Source organism: Ochlerotatus camptorhynchus, unplaced genomic scaffold (genome assembly GCF_037179485.1).
Source record: "Ochlerotatus camptorhynchus isolate MF236.1 unplaced genomic scaffold, CSIRO-AGI_Acam_v1.1 ptg000457l, whole genome shotgun sequence".
NCBI classification, from domain to species: domain Eukaryota; kingdom Metazoa; phylum Arthropoda; class Insecta; order Diptera; family Culicidae; genus Ochlerotatus; species Ochlerotatus camptorhynchus.
Window position 1 is genome coordinate 724,396 of NW_027040943.1, and position 17,539 is coordinate 741,934.

General features: G+C 38.6%; 1 pseudogene; it reads left to right on the top strand.

Annotated features, from left to right (window-relative positions):
* The first annotated feature begins 3,383 nt into the window (after positions 1-3,383).
* LOC135712077 (uncharacterized) overlaps positions 3,384-17,539 on the top strand; it is a 35,287-nt pseudogene continuing 21,131 nt past the window's right edge.

A 17,539-nucleotide genomic window follows, 5' to 3' on the forward strand; every position in this document is an offset into this window, starting at 1 on the left:
ATGAGGTTGACGATCTTATCGTGGACTACCTTGCGTCTCAGGGCGCCCCACAAGTTTTCGTGGTTTAGTCGGTCGAAGTCAATGAATACCAAGTTCAGAGACTCTTGGAACTCATTGACCTGCTCCAAGATGATGCGGAGCGTGACAATAAGGTCCACACAGGATCTTCCAGCACGGAATCCTGCCTGCTGTCGTCGGAGAGTCGCGTCGATCTTCTCCTGTATCCGATTGAGGATAACTTTACACAGAACTTTGAGAACAATACAGAGTAACATGATGCCTCGCCAGTTGTCGCATACACTTGGATCCCCATTCTTGGGGACTTTTACCAAGACGCCCTGCATCCAGTCGGCCGGATGCAACAATTGTGAGGATAGCATGGGGTCAGCTTTGAGCATATCTGCTGATATGCGATCGACCCCCGGAGCTTTGTTGGACTTCATACTTCGGATGGCTGGTTCTATATCCTGCAATGATGGAGCTTCAGTGTTGACGCGAGTAACGCGCTCACCCTTGGTGGTTCATGCCGAGATTTTGATGGTTGGTTGACCGCTGAAACTTCGAAAAGTTGTTCAAAGTGCTTAAACCAAGGTTTCAACTGATCAGTGGGATCGGTGAGCAACTGTCCAGTCGCGTCTTTCACAGGCATCCTTTGGTTCATCCTTGCCCAGGCGTCGTGAAATATCATAGAGGAGGCGGACATCGCCAGTTGCTGCGGCTTTCTCCCCTTAATTAGCAAGGGAGTCCACCCACGCTCGCTTGTCCCGTATACAGGAGCGCTTAGCTTCCCTCTCTAGAGCCGAATAACGCTGATGGGCCTCATTCTTGGCTCCTCGGGTCCTTGATCGCTCTATCGCGGATTTTGTTTCTCTCCGTTCCTCGATCTTCCTCCAGGTTTCATCGGTGATCCACTCCTTACTCTGAGTGCGCAGCTCACCCAGGTTGTTCTCGCTTGTTTCAATAAAGGCGTCCACTGTTCTTCTACGCTGCCACCTTCCGGAATATTAGCTGCGCGAGCCTCGAGTTCTTCGACGAACGATCTCTTCACTGCTGGGTCTTCCAGTCGGCGTGTGTTGAATCGCCGCCCGAGTCTCTCCTCCCGCCGTTGAACCCGCGCAATGCGTAGGCGGATCTCACCGACCAGGAGATGATGGTCAGCGCTGCGTTTATTTCGAACATCAAGAAGGCTCCGTCTCCACTTTCGGCTGATGCAGATGTGGTCGATTTGGTTCTCTGTATATCCAGCATGGGAGACCCATGTGACTTTATTCACTGGGCGATCACCATGTCGTTGTTGCCACAAAACTCTGCAAGCAGCTTGCCGTTCTCGCTCATATCTCCGAGACCATGGCGTCCCATAATGCGCTCATAGTCCGAGTTGTCGGAGCCGATCTTCGCATTGAAGTCGCCTGTGTTGATCTTGATATCACCTCTTGGAGTCTTATCCACGACAGCATTCAGTTGACTCTAAAAGTTCTCTTTGTCTTGCAATTCGGCAGCATTGGTTGGCGCATAACATTGGATTATGGTAAGGTTTCGGACCCGTGTTCTGAATATGGCAACGATTATTTTCTCATTTGATAAGTTCCCACTTGAAGAGCGCAGCCTGTGCGTGGGCGCTAAGCAGAAAGCCAACTCCACGATGTCACGGAGCGTTTTCACCTCGCGTACCAGAATATAAAAGTACCTGTCCCGAAGGCAGCTTGTGTTCTCCACAGTTCGGCCAGCGGACTTCACTAAGTCCCAGGATTTCAAGCTTCATACGGCGGACCTCACTGGCGAGTTGTGCCATTTTACCCTGTTGGGCTAGCGTCAGTACATTCCATGTTCCAATTCTTGTCCGTTGTTTAGCACTAAAAGTCGTTGCCATAAAATCAGTTAGTAATCTTTCACTATATTTCTGTAACAATTTGAAGGTTTCGGAGACAGTAGGTGGTTGGCCTTAGGTCTCCTATCCGCCGTGATGGGACTGCCATCTTGGGTATAGCTTTCGGGGAGAAGCATTTCGTATTCAGCCGCTGGATGCCAGTCAGATGCTGTTTGAGCCGCCCCTAACATGGAGAACAGACGCTCGGGTTTTATAAGCCACATTCTCCGAAAAGAATGCAGTATGTTTTTATAGCTGATGAATAAGGAGTCTGAAGATTATGAACCTATCAAATAATTTCCTGCGAATATCGTGACATTCTTCAAAAATAGTGATTTTCAATGACATCATCAAGGTAGTTAACTGGGCTGGAATGTTATTTTTATTCACCAGCTTCGTTCTCACGAAATATTCGCTCCAGCACAACGAACAATATGTTCACAGGCTCTGAAACGTAGATCAAGGCGTTTCCTATGTAATTGAAACATTGATAGTGAATTTTGTGAAAAATTTCACTCATACAGGGTAGGAAACAAGAATTGTTTAATTTTGTGCAACGCTCTGTAGAATATACCCTTTAATGTGGTATATTTGGTTTCGCTTGGAGTTGTTAACAATTGAGTCTTCAAATATTTCGATTGAATTCCGATACTACTGATGCGGTCAAGGAAGTAGGTATTCATTTTACCGGACGACAGTTGTTGAAATTAAAGTCACTCGAAGTAAACACTAAATTGCGGTTTGCCAAACCTTGCAGACAAAATAACTTAGTTGGCCGTGCAACCAGATTTACTTTTATTCTCACTCATGAAATTTTGAAATGTTTTAAAACTGTGGACTATGCAAGGAAATACCTTAATGTTGCTATTAGCACTGATCGATTTAACGCTGTTAATTTTTCTGTTATTCTGCGGGTCTATGGTGATAATAATACTGTATTGATAAAATTCAAAATCACCTTTAAGTGACCCGAATGTAAATTAAACAATAGCCATCGTTTTAGAAGTGCAGAAATAATAGTTTAGAGTGTATTGTTTACACTGTATTTGAATCGCTGTCAGTTTTTCGAAAGTTGGAAAAAATGGCGTCATCCGAAAAGCAACTTCGCGAATTGATTTTCCGCAAGCACCTGGAAAATCCTCAACTCTCTCATCGGGACATCGGAAAACAACTCGGAATCGTGCAGTCAACGGTGAGTCGTGTGATTAAACGTTATTACGGAACTCAGAGCATCGAACGGAAGGGAAAATGCGGTCAGAATGGATGTTCTCTTAGTGATCAGGATCACAAGCGTGTAGTTAAAGCGTTTAAGCGGAATCCCAATGCTTCGGTCAGGGATGTGACCATAAAGTTGAATCTGTGCAAATCTTTCGTTCAGAGAGCTAAGGACCGGGAGGGACTGCATACGTACAAAGTGCAGAAGGCTCCAAATAGTGACGAACGGCAAAATACGCTGGGAAAGTCACGGGCCCAGAAACTTTACACCCAGATGCTGACGAAACCTCATTGTCTAATCATGGATGATGAGACTTACATCAAGGCGGACTTCCGGCAGCCTCCGGGGCTACTGTTCTTCACCACCCAGCACAAGTTTGATGTTCCGGAGGAAGTAAGGAAGCAGAAGTTTCCAAAGTTTGCCAAGAAAAATATGCTTTAGCAAGTGATCTGCTACTGAGGCAAACGAAAAATACTGGACTATTATCTGAAAAGGATCGGTCCACTAGGTAATTTTCAACAGCCGTGAAGCCGGAAATGCAATTTGACGTGGAACACCCTTTAACCGAACTTTGAGCTTAGGCGAATCGTGAATCTTCGATTGTTTTTTTTTTTAAATTACGTAAATGTTGCAATTGAAGTGAGAGAAAAATTTAGTTATATAACGAGGGGCTCCGGGTGGGAGCGGATTCGATTCTCGGTCCGGTTCGGTTATTTTTCCAAACGGAAATTTTCTTGAGCTTCCTGAGCGTATCGTGTCATTGCGCTTGCAACACAATATTAAAAATGCAAAAATAGGTATAGGCTTCTCTAGCTCTCATATAACAACTGTGGAATTGTTCAAAGAACACTACTTTGATACCAGGCATAAAGATCCAGTTGGAACGTGACAGTCATGAATAAGAATAAGAAATTCAACTGAACAATATTTCAACCAAACCGCTTCTAAACCGCTAAAGAAAAATCTCAAACGGAGATTAAAAGATTTGACATCCCACTCGCTATCCGCTTTAGAACGTCATTCGTTCTGCAAACACCCCTCCCGGCTTATCCCACGCTCAGCAGGCCATCCCTCAGTAGACCACACAGCCGATCGTTACGCTACAATGTACCATGCCGTGCTCGTTCCTGACCTGTCCTTGACACTGAGGTTGAATCCACCCAAGTCAACGGAGCAGGAGCTGGAAATCTCTGTAGCTTCCCCGCATTACCTACTCTCTGCCGTGCTGTTAGAGCTTTTATTTTTCCGTCTCGGGCATGTTTCCATATTCCAGTATCGTAGCCGGAGATAACACTCAACCATCGATGAGAAGATGGGAAGAGAATTGTCACATCTGGCGCAGGATACGGTGTAGTGCATAGGCAAGCCAAATGGTGGAAAAGTGGAGAACGGATGTTATCCTTTGGGAATAACACGCACATTTGGGTAAGGGGACGACACACATTTCACGAACTCGAAAGCTGCCGCCTAATCCGAGAGACCGGTGGAAAAGGGTTACAAGGACGAACGTATCGTTTTACGTGTGTAAACGCATCCAGGAGTTTTCTTGGATATGTGAGGGAGGCGGAAGGAAAATCCCTGTTGGCATTTTTATCGGCGCTGAGTAGCAACGACAAGCCATGTGTGTGAGTAGCTGCTGGTGGTTGTGTTTCGGTGGCTTGTGATTTGTTCTTGTCTGGTTCGGGTGGGGGAATCGAATTGAGCCCTAAGTGATATGGGAAGGTCAAACCGATTTGAAGGGATTTACGTCGATGAGAGGGGTTCGGTGATAGTTTTAGTTGTGCGGTGTTGTATCCTTTGATAACCCTCTCTTCTGGGAAAAGGGATAACATAACCTAGTTAGTCGATTATCGATTCGCTGAGAATGATGTAATTTGGTGATTATTATCCAACAGTCAAGGGCAGAACCGGATCAAGCGAGTGCGTATCTTTGTCTAGTCGCTAATATTAGCTTTTCTCGCATGCAAATAACATAGCCATACACGAAACAGCTCCAGCAGCAGCAACAACAACAGTAACAACACTGCTTCCTTCGAATCAACAAATCCCGACCGTTTTCACCAACCTGCTCACAGAGCAAAACAGACAACAGAGTGAGTGTAAAGAACGAACCGCAGTCTGAAAAACAACCAAAACATCAGAGCGTGGACCAACGCTATCAGCTGGAATTCGCTCAAAGCATTTTGCCTTCGGAGCTTTCCGATTATTGTCGTCAACCCGGAAAAGGTTACGCACGAAGAAAACCGAGAGAATCATGCCGTGATGTGAACACGTTGGAAAGCTTCAGGAAATTTTCCCCCATACCTACTAGGCGACACGAAAACACGATGGTGTATATTGTGGAAAAGTGAGAGAGCAGTCCTTGATTCTCTTTCGTTTGGTTGAGCTAAAATTGGCTGTCTGCGATTTGGGGTTGGATTGTACTAAAATGTACACTGTGATTATTCTTGATGATTGTAAAACGACGCCGTTCTGAACCCATCTGCTATTTAAATTTGCATAAATTATCGTATTATTTTAATTGTACTGGGTCAAGAGGCTGAAGCCCATTAGAACAAAGGTCATTAGTCTGAGTGGTCGCTAGGGCTTATTTTGGAAAAATTTTACATAACCCTTATCGAAGAAAATTAGCTGGTTTCACAGATAAAACAAGCAACGCATAACATAGGGATAAATAAGACTAAAGGTTATTTTTTGCATTGAACGTATTTGTATGACACTGCGAAAATATATAGATTATAATGGTAATATGCATAAATATGACTATCCTTCCTCGTGAATATCTCGATAAAGAAGAACTCCGGCAAAGTTGTTCGTCATAGCATTTCTTATCTATAAGCTGTATTAAGTTGCCTATAAGTTTTATTTGGATAACCTCGTTTGATGACTAAATGCCATTTTGCACCAAGGGGTAAGACAACTTAGATACAGTAGAATCTGACAAAATCGGGAAATTTTTTACACACTATTTTTTCGATCAAAATTATTTAAGAATTTTGAAATTGTTGTAGAGAAAGGTGGGGTAATGCGTGTCATGACTAACAGCGCTTATTTTCGTCTTTTTAAAACTAATTTAATGGGTTTTCACCCAGAATCACAAGAAGCGCTGGAGAACTATCACTTTCGAAACTGTTAAATTAGTCTTTGAATAGTTTGAATAGTTTAAAAAACGCGTTTTACTCCATCTTGTCCTACCTATGAATATTATTTGTTAAAACTGTTCTAAACCATCAAATAATTATACTTATTGAATCAATTTTCCCTTAGCGATGGTGATTGGGAATAATGCACTAAAATCAAGTAGATTCATTCTTTTGAGCCTTCACATAAATAAACCAAGGTGAAAATAGATGCTTCAGCACCTTTATGTCTGGACTGATTTGAGATTTGAGCATAACTGTTTGTGTAAACAATGACTTCAATCACCGATTTCTCGCAAATAAAAACTCAAACAAACAGTACTGCAGGGGGAAGTTACCGCCGAAGTTGCATGGGCGGCCAAAACAAAAGTTAATAGGGCTGAAGCATCGTCCCATTCAATTGACGAAATTATTTTGAATTCGAGAATTGAAGATGACGAAAGCTCTTGAAAATTTAAAGTCAGTCAAAACTTTTATGTGCAAAGCATTTTTTTTTCAAATATGTAATGCTATTTTTTTATTTTGTAAGAATAAATGTTGTTGACAATAAGGCAATTTGTTTTATTTTTTTTTCTCTCTGTTCGGGACATAAAACTACTGCGACCAGTAATTTGATCTATTGTAGTATATCCCGTGTCCTTAGTTTAGTGCATGTCGTATTACTTCATCACTATTGAAAAATGATGAAGTATTCGGTTTTGATACAGTTGTCATTCTTGCCTTCATCGCAAGGAATCGATTCTAATTGAAAGGTTCCGCTATTTATACCCTTCGGAGTGTTGGAACACCCTCCAAAGGCGCGCTCCTTTGTCAGTCAAAATTGGATTCCTTAGCAACAAAATTAAGGAATGACACCGATAGTGACCATGCATCAGAACCCTAGTCTTAACCACTTCAAACCAGGGAACAACGAATAGAAGATTAGGAATCACATAGATGAAGACTAACTAACTCATTTTCCTTGTTTCAAGATCATCCTCGGTCCAGGCAACCCGAGGACTTATCACTATCAACAAGGCATAAAAAGTAACAAGGACTAAGATGTGTTCCTTTGATTACTGAAAAATCCTGTTCCCCTAATTTGAAATAGTCAAGACTAGGAATCGGTGGTAGATCTTACATCCCGTAACGTACCACGAAAAGGTGATCTACCCACGTTACGGGGCAATTATTTGTTTTATTACAATTTTAAAGAAAATATAGATACGTTTTTCCAGTACAGCAATTAATAACTTATTATTTCTAGTAGGGGAACTGGGAGTGGGGTGAAAAATTGACCTTTTTAACGGAATAATTATTCAAAGTATATGAATGTAAATGAATTAAAATGTTAAAGGTCCATTGGTTGAAAGACCTGTGCATTGAATTGATTGATATTTGAATGAATAAGCTCTTAAAATCGTCAATTGTTCATTTTATCCCGTATACAAATTTTACCCTCTCTTCCCCTAATATTCATATTTTTTCCCCTAACTTTTACATTAAGAATAAAAATTATTCAGAGCGAAAAGTTTAAAAATTCATGCTTAAAAACTGAAAAATTATGTGAAATCTGAAGGGTAACTAAATCGGGGGTTGACAAAATCGGGAGCTGACAAAATCGGGAGCTGACAAAATCGGGAGCTGACAAAATCGGGAGCTGACAAAATCGGGAGCTGACAAAATCGGGAAAGCACTGCATACAGTAATGACCCGATTTTGTCAGCACATTCGCGAACAGACTTGTATCTTTAAATAATTTTACATAAGCGTAATTCCAAATCATTCTTATTGATCTGCAAGATGGATGTTTAAAGTATGCTTTGATTCAATAATGCCATTGAATAAGCGCATGGGTGTTCTGCACATGTCATTTTTAGCTCATGTTACAAAGAAGGAGTGAATTCCAATTCCAAGAAATAACTTTAAAGTGTTTTCAACTGGAGTGTTTAAAGTGCATTATTTGTCAAATGACTTCTCATGTTACAACGAAGGAATCAACTTCAAAACTAAGAAATTACTTTCGAGCACTTTTAGCTAGATTTTCAATAACTTTTATTGGCCAAAAAACTACTAATGTTTTTAAGAAGAAGTTAACTTCAATACAATGCCTTCCCGTTTTGGCAACACCACTTCATCAACCAATTATTTCTCGCGTAACATTTGAATAGGGCCTATGATCAAAATGTAAACAAACCGATTTTTGATACCATTCTGTAGCACTGGTAATTAGCTACCAGTCGTATAGGAATGTTCCACATTATCGATAAAAATCATTAAAAATAACTTGATTTTAAAAACGGCGGATCCACGAAATTTTTCCAATCATTCATGCTAAAACGGCCTAACCTCGGGCCTAACATATATTTTTTTCGTTCGATGAGGTTCCATTCATAAGCCTAGCGACGTAGAAGGGCCGTTGATTGAAAAATTTCAAATTAAAGCTAGGCCCTACTGCTTGAGGCAGGGCCGATGATTTATTTGACGTTAAGAAAAGGCTTAGCAAAGGGCCTACAATTTATGATGACAAGCACAACGGCTTAAAAAAAAGGGCCTAACCATTTAAAGATTCACAAAAAGGCTTATTACTGTGATATTAAATTTTTATCGATTTTCATGTATTTTTGAAAACGTTTCGCATGTTTTGAATGTTGTGTACTGAGATATAGTTACTATTGTTATTGTGAACAATATAAATGCCTAAAATACTTCAATTTATTTATATAGGAATTAAATACTGGCGGAAAAATTTACAATCCATTTTCTGGATTGTTTACATTTTGGACATAGGCCCTTTTCAAATGTTACGCGAGATTTCTTCAAATTTGTGCTAGTACTTTCTGGGAATTTTTCATGAAATTCCAAGAAGAAAAGATCCTTAAAGAGATGTCTAGTAGTATCAGAAATAGAATGAAGCGTTAGATGGATTTTCTAAAAAGTGAATGAGGCAAAAATCATGTGTTGCCAAAAACGGGAAGACACTGTATAGAGAAATAAATTTCTAGTACTTTAGTTAGGTTACTCAAAGCCACAGCATGGTTTACTTGCTTTACGTAGCATGTTTCCTTTCTGAAATTTTATTATTTTCATTCTTTAATCCACTAAAAGTTATGTCGCCTTTTTGTCCATTTGTCAAATTCATGCTTTTGATAATTCGACTTTTTGTCCCTTTTAATTTATTTCGACCTTTTGTTCATTCAAACTTTAGTCCATTCCTACTTTTTTTCCTTAGGCCTTCTGCTCCTTACAAATTGAATTCTTTCTTTTGCCCAATTCTATCTTTTGTCTATTCCACCTTTTGTCCATTCTTGTGTTTCTTTTCATCTTTTGTTCAGATTGATTTGAAGTTGCTAACTCAGTTAGGGGAAACTTGATCTCCTGAGGGTTAGAATAACTTAATCTTGAGATGAGATATGAGTGTGAAAAAAAAAATAAAATGCGATACCGATCAGTCGTGTTTTTTGTTAGCTCTGGATCCGGTGCCTGATAATTAGGGGAAATGGATGTAATGTCGGCCTACATGCTCATAATTTGGGCCCATACATAAATTCAGCAATCGACTAAATTTTCAATAGCGACCAAAAATATACATAAGTACCATCCCAATGACGCGTTTACCTAGATAAAATTGATAAATAGTAGATTTTTAGCGATGGGCCCAATCTTAGATTTATAGGCCAACATTAGAACCATTTCCCCTATATTAAATTAGCTTTTCACATACATGTTTTGCTAGTTTTTGGGTTGATTTTGTGAAACGGTGATCGAATTTTATTAGCTCCAAACCACGTGGTGATAGTTAATTAGATATTTACACTCGTTTTGTTCTTGAATTGCTGCTGCAATTGTACTATGTTTGCTGCTCTCACATTCCCTTTTGTTTACCAGTATGACCTCGATCGCTTGTGAAGTGGTGATGGTCGAATGAGACGCCATTTTTTTTTATTACGGCGCTGTGTGCTGAAATAATACATAAAACAAATCAAGCTGAACAATGCATTAGGTCATAAGTAACATTGATCGGTTCTTTTCACAGAATTTCTCTTATATTCCATCTTTGGTAACTACGTTCCAGTTGAAAATGTTCTTATAAATGTATGGTGAAATTCGAGGTACATTAATCCCTCCATTTAGTATGCGGTGGGTTGTACCGTCCACTCACCGCTGTTTCTCGGTTATTCTTCAACCAACTAAGCTCATTTTGTGTACAGGTATACCTCGATATAACGTAACTGTCACTTTTGACTTCCCTGGTCAATAACTCGCTAATAACAATTGAATCATACACATTAATATTACCAATTAATGGGGGATTATTTCATCTGTCCGACGGTGACATAACTTTGCTTTTTTGAATAATAATTTGCGGGAAATCGACGATGAAAGTCAAAAGTGAGAGCTACGTTACATCGAGGTATACCTGTATATGATTAGTGTCAGAAACGTAGCAAAACGATGTAGTGATTATCAGAATCAGTGCTGATAAAAATAATTCCTTCTACACTCAACTTAGCTGAAAATGAAGACTACCTTAACAGCTAGAACAACTACTTGCATGAATCTGAATTTTGACATAACAACATTCTCTTGATCAAGACAACCTCTGAGTATCGAAATCAACATTTGTTTTCGTTCATTCGTTTTTTATCGCCTCCGTTGCAGGAATGCCAAAAATACAGAATAATCTGTATAAATACAAATATACAGATTTTTTGATTGGGTAAATGTTTGTACAGATATTTTGAGGTCTGTCTTTAATTCAGCTAAATTTTTGCGTCAGTGTTACTTTCATGTTACCGTATGATTTATAACCTTGCCTCGAGAGTGTAGAACTCAATGAACTGGATTACCGGGGTGAAGTAATCGGGCACACACAACTGCATGTCAGCACTGTACGTACATGCAATTACCTACGTCACAAATTCCATATACATTGTTTTTTGGATTACTTGAATGGTCTTATAGCGATAATGAATGTTGGGTTGATTTGGTATCGAGGGTACTATTAACCAATTCAATCTTAAGGGGAAGTTCTCATTCAAACCCACTCACCATCCCTCTCCAACGGGGGAGTTTGGTAAAGAGAGATGATAAAATCGATTTGTACCTTCCTAAAAGATATCCTAGCTCGCTGTCTACTCCCCTATATGTAATTTTCACACTGCCGTACTTTAAACGGAACTATCAATTCTATACTTCCATCTCCTCACTCTATCGTATAAAAATTACCCCTTCAGTCTGTTAATTGAAATTAGCATCTTCAACTATGTAAATCGTTGACTTCACTCAGAAGTTATACTAAACATATAGTCAAAGTAAAATATAGTAGACACTTATACCACAGATTAACAGACATAAAACTAGCAAGTTGTTAATCGAACAAGCATTCAATTTAAAAGTATCGTAGTTAGTACCACCACCTGTGGCGCGCATAGTCAATTCCCTTGCGTTTGACGTTTACACACTACCGCCATCTGTTCAGCGTGGTGCCCACCACACTGTACTCAAAAGATGGCGATAATGTTTTATCGACGATGTTTTACAGTGTGAAATATTCAATGAGTTATGTATGTTTGTCTGTGCTTATACCTTTCAAAAAATAATAAAGATTAAAAAAAAACCTTTAAAAAAATCGATTTTTTAAAAAGCAACGACAACAAATCAAGAAGACTGGCAACTTTGCCAGAATCCAAGCGACAGATACAGTATCGCTGCACTTGAGTGAAGGTGGAAGCAACGCATACAAAAAAAAAAAAATCAGTCCGCATCGTGCTCTCTTGTCGTGCGGATCTATTTGCTTTTTGCTTAAGGAAGTGTTACTACTACCTAAAGCTACAACAAATTTAAACAGCACTTTTCAGTGCTCATCCTGTAAAAAATATTCTACCTTGTTCAACTTTTATTCCTCTTCGATCCTTGTTTGGACCCTACCCGAGGTAATCCTTCTTGGATATCGATTTGGAAAATTCCTCTTCGATCCTTCAGATTCTTATAGTAATCTGCTTGGAAGTCGATTTGGATAAAAAATTACTGCCGCCATGGCGCCTAAACGCAAAAGAAAGGGGCAAACTCTTGACCCCCCTTCTGATGAAATTAATTTGAGTAATAAATTTGATTTGCTCACGGATGACGAGAATGATCTATCATCCAAGAAAAATTCTAGTAAACTTTCCCGGCTTAATGCCAAGAAGGAAAAGATTCCCCCTATTGTGATAACCACTTCCGATTTCCATGATCTTCGCATGGAACTTTTGAACTTCGTGAAAGTTAAGTTTTCTCTACAAATTGGACGTCAAGTCTAGTGAACTAAACAACCTTAAGGCCTTAGAAAAAGCTAGCCTTATGCTCCATGTTCGAGTGAAGTGGGAACACTTCAGGAAGACTGGACGAAATTACCAAAACCTCACTCTGTGCCGTAAGTGCCAGGGATGGGGTCACGGAACTAAAAATTGCTACATGCCAGCTAAATGCATGAATTGTGGTGATTCCTCTCACGCAAAGGACGACTGTCCTGTTAAGGAAGATCCTAAGAAATTTAAATGTTCAAATTGTGGTGAAAACCACAAATCCAATTTTTGGGAATGTAAGACTCGCAAAGCGATCCTACAATCTCGTTCTAACCGGCAGGTAAGAAACGCTCCACGTTTCCGACCAGGTACAAATTCCTCTGCTGTTAACAACGGTCAGCGAGGAACAAATTCTACATTCGTACCCGTAGGTACAAATATCACCCCTGCTTCAAATGTTTCATCTGTACCTACTCCCCTCGCTGCTAACAATGTTCAGCGAGTTAATGGAGCTACCTATGCTGCTATTGCAGCGGGTAGAAATCAAAATACTAACCAAAGTAATTCTAACGTAAATTTTGACAATTTTGACTTAGGAAGCATTACTGCCCCTAAAATGGAATTTTTACAGAAATCATTAATTGACATGATTTCTGATATGCTTAAATCTAACTCCATGTTTGATGCTATTCAAACTGGAGTAAAATTTGCAAATAATATTGTCATGACTTTAAAATTTAGTAATGGATTTTAAAGCATTAAATATATTGTAAATTGGAATGCTCGATCTCTTAAAGATAATGAAGACGAGCTATTTAACTTTTTGAGAGTTCATAACGTGCATATTGCCGTTATAACTGAAACGTTCCTAAAACCTGACCATAAGCTTAAGAAGGACGCAAATTACTTGATTTATAGAAATGATCGTCTTGAAGGACACTGTGGTGGCGTTGCCATCATTATTCATAGACGAATCAAGCATAAAATTCTTTCTTCATTTGAAACCAAAGTTTTTGAAACTTTGGGTGTTTCTGTTCAAACAAAATTTGGACAACTTACGTTTATAGCTGCCTATTTGCCATTCCAATGCGTAGGCCAGAAAAAGAATTTTCTCAAGGGTGACCTCCAGAAACTTACCCGTCATAGGTCTAAATTTTTCATTATTGGTGATTTTAATGCAAAACACCGCTCATGGAATAATGCTCAAATCAATTCCAATGGTAATATTCTGTTTGATGATTGTTCTGCAGGTTATTACACTATTCAATATCCAAACAGCCCAACATGCTTTTCTTCTGCAAGAAATCCCTCCACTATTGATTTGGTCTTAACTGATTCATGTCAACTTTGTAGCCAATTGGTTACCCATGCTGACTTCGGTTCTGATCACCTTCCAGTAACTTTTGAAATATCCCAAGAAATAATTTGTAATCTCAACAGCTCTACTTTCAATTACCATAGAGCTGATTGGGAGCAGTATCGAACATTTATGGAATATAACTTCGATCCAAACATTCCTTTGCAAACCAAAGATGAAATTAATTATGCTCTTGAATCTCTGACTACTTCTATAGTTGTAGCAAGAGCTGCCTCAGTACCAAAATGCGATGTTAAATTCGATTCAATTATAATAGACGACGATCTTCAGCTCTTGATACGTCTTAAAAATGTCCGTAGGAGACAATATCAAAGAACACGCGATCCTGCCATGAAGGTTATCTGGCGGGATTTGCAAAAACAAATTAAAAAGCGATTCTCTGCCCTGAGGAACAAAACTTTTGAAAATAATATTTCTAAATTAGACCCGAGTTCCAAACCCTTTTGGAAGCTCACAAAAATTTTGAAAAAAACCTTAAAAGCCTACTCCAGCGCTTAAAGAAGGTGGTAAAATTTTGATCACAAATTTGGAAAAAGCTCAGAAACTTGCTAGGCAATTCGAGAGTTCCCATAATTTCTGTGTGGGTCTTACTAGTCCTATTGAGAATCAGGTTGCTCTGGATTTTCTGAATATTTTTTCTCGGGAAAACATTTTTGATGATTCCTGGGGGACTGATTTGGACGAAGTAAGGTCTATAACTAAAAAGTTTCAAAATATGAAAGCTCCAGGTGATGATGGAATTTTCTATATCCTCATCAAAAAACTACCAGAGAGTACCTTGTCTTTCTTGGTAAAATTATTTAACAGATGTTTCCATTTGGCATACTTTCCTGATAAATATAAAAATGCAAAAGTTGTTCCAATTTTGAAGCCGGATAAAAATCCAGCTGAAGCTTCTAGCTACCGTCCAATAAGTTTGCTTTCTTCAATAAGTAAACTTTTTGAAAAAATAATTTTGAATAGAATGATGCTTCACATCAATACGAACTCAATTTTTGCAGATGAGCAGTTTGGATTTCGCCATGGGCATTCAACTACTCATCAACTCTTGAGAGTTACCAATTTAATTCGTTCAAACAAATCTGAAGGCCACTCAACTGGAGTTGCTCTTCTAGACATAGAAAAAGCATTCGACAGTGTATGGCATGAAGGTTTGATTGCTAAATTGAAAAAGTTTAATTTTCCACTTTATATTATGAAATTAGTTCAAAATTATTTAACTGACAGAACTCTGCAGGTAAATTATCAAAATTCCAAATCTAATCGACTACCTGTTAGAGCAGGAGTTCCTCAGGGTAGCATTCTTGGGCCTATATTGTATAACATTTTCACTTCGGATCTCCCTGATTTGCCTCAGGGTTGCCACAAATCTTTGTTCGCTGATGACACAGGCATTTCCGCTGAAGGAAGAAATCTTCGTGTTATTTGCAGCAGACTGCAGAAAAGTTTAGATATTTTCTCTTCTTATTTACAAAACTCAACTTATAATATTTCCACACAAGCCTAGAGCTTCGTTTTTGAGACCTAGTAGTAGTCACATAGTCACTATGAACGGAGTTCCAATTTCCTGGTCAAACCAAGTGAAATATCTTGGATTAATACTTGACCAAAAATTAACATTTAAAGATAACATTGAGGGCATTCAAGCTAAATGTAACAAATATATTAAATGTTTGTATCCTCTTATAAACAGGAAATCCTGTTTATTCCTGAAATATCTAATATTTAAACAAGTTTTTAGACCGGCCATGCTTTACGCTGTGCCAATATGGTCTTGTTGTTGCACTACCAGGAAAAAAGCACTGCAAAGGATTCAGAGCAAAGTTCTGAAGATGATTTTGAAGTTGCCTCCCTGGTACAGTACTACTGAGGTACATAGAATTTCGAATGTTGAGACTTTAGAACAAATGTCCAAAAAAATAATGAATAATTTCAGGCAAAAATCGTTGCAATCCTCAATTGCAACGATTAATTCCCTTTATACTTAGATAAGATTTAGTTTTAGTTTTTTGTTTTAAGATATCAATTGTTATACTGACATGCAGGTTAACAAACCTGTTTAAAATACATAATTGCCAAGACACGAACAATGTTAAAACACTTAGATATATATCATAACAATTAAGGCTGGTACGTTTAAAAAAAAAAAAACGCATACAAAAATGAGCAAATACACAAACCCTTCTTCTGACGATGTAATCTTTGCTATCAAATTCGTTCGAAGCATTTACCTTTGAGCGACAGATGACGCGATTGTACCTGTCTCATAGCGTTTGTATGAGAAAATGGAAGAGTTGCCAGTCTTCTTGATTTGTTGTCTTCGCTTTAAGCAAACATTTGGCTGATTTTTCAAACAGGGACGGTATTAAAAGTAAATCCGAGTTGAAGATTACCGCTATTAATGTATTCGGCGCAAAACGTACTAGCACTATTTGATGCAAAAGCGCACTTTTATGACCGTTACCGCACTTCCAACACGATGGAGCAAAATACGCAATATTTAAAGTATGCAGATATTGATACAGATTTTTCGAAGAAGAAATACAGATGAAAAGATTTTTATATGCAAAAATACAGATTTGCTTTTGGCAACCCTGCTCCGTTGTTGTCAATATTAATATTCGTCTTCATTTTAGTGGGGATGATTTTGAGGATCAAATGCAAAATGATTATTTTCATTTTACACAAATATAACACTGAAGGACGTGTCGTATTAGTTTTTACATACACATCGATGGAAAATTGCTCATGCTGAACAAATGCTAAAATCCCGGTTTTAGGCTCTGGAGTCGACAATATTCAAAATCATCATTTTGCCCAAAACGAATTTGATTATTTTGCTTTTGAGGATCATTTATGATTTTTACAATTTTGGGTTGGATAATCAAGCACTGGAGAATATCAACAAGCTCGTATTCGTTGATGTATAATGAACTCAGTTGTTCATTTCGCTTGTACGTAACAGTGAAGATTTTCAAAACAAACGCAATTCATCTACACTGGGTTGAAGCGCTACTCCTTGCGTGTGATGGTAAATGATAAAAACAGACACTGCTCAGAATTTCGTAAAAATATGTAGTTTTGTTCTGTATCGCAAAATATTACACCTATATTTTTTTATGTTGTCATTAGGGTGACCATTTCCTTGCTAGGGTGGTTTAAAAAAATCGTTTTTTCAAAAATGACTATTTTCAAAAAATCATAACTTTTGAACCACTGGGCCGAGTATAGAGCGAAAACCCAAATCTTGATAACTTCAAACAAATTTAACTCAAAAACGAAAAAAACACATCGCTTATTTTGTGTTATGAGTTGAATTTTATTTGTGGTTTAAATAGACAGATGAGTTATCGAATAACCCTGCTATACGAGCGTGGTTATTTCGGACCGACTAGAAGTTAAATTTTGGTTTTCGTGCGCTTGACAGGAACCGCCTGCCTACTGCTTCTGATGTTGCTGCTGCTACTATTGCTACCTGCTTACCCGCCGTCCGAAGCGAAAATGAGTTGAGGCACATTAGCAGCGCTGTTTTATAACTTTTCTGATTCAAGCAGCACGATGTGCAACCAAATTGTACTTGATTATGAGGACTGGGTTTGGGGAGAACGTTTATGTCATGAAAACAGTGATAAAATTATCACTTTTGATTTGTCCATTTTTAAAACAGTTTTT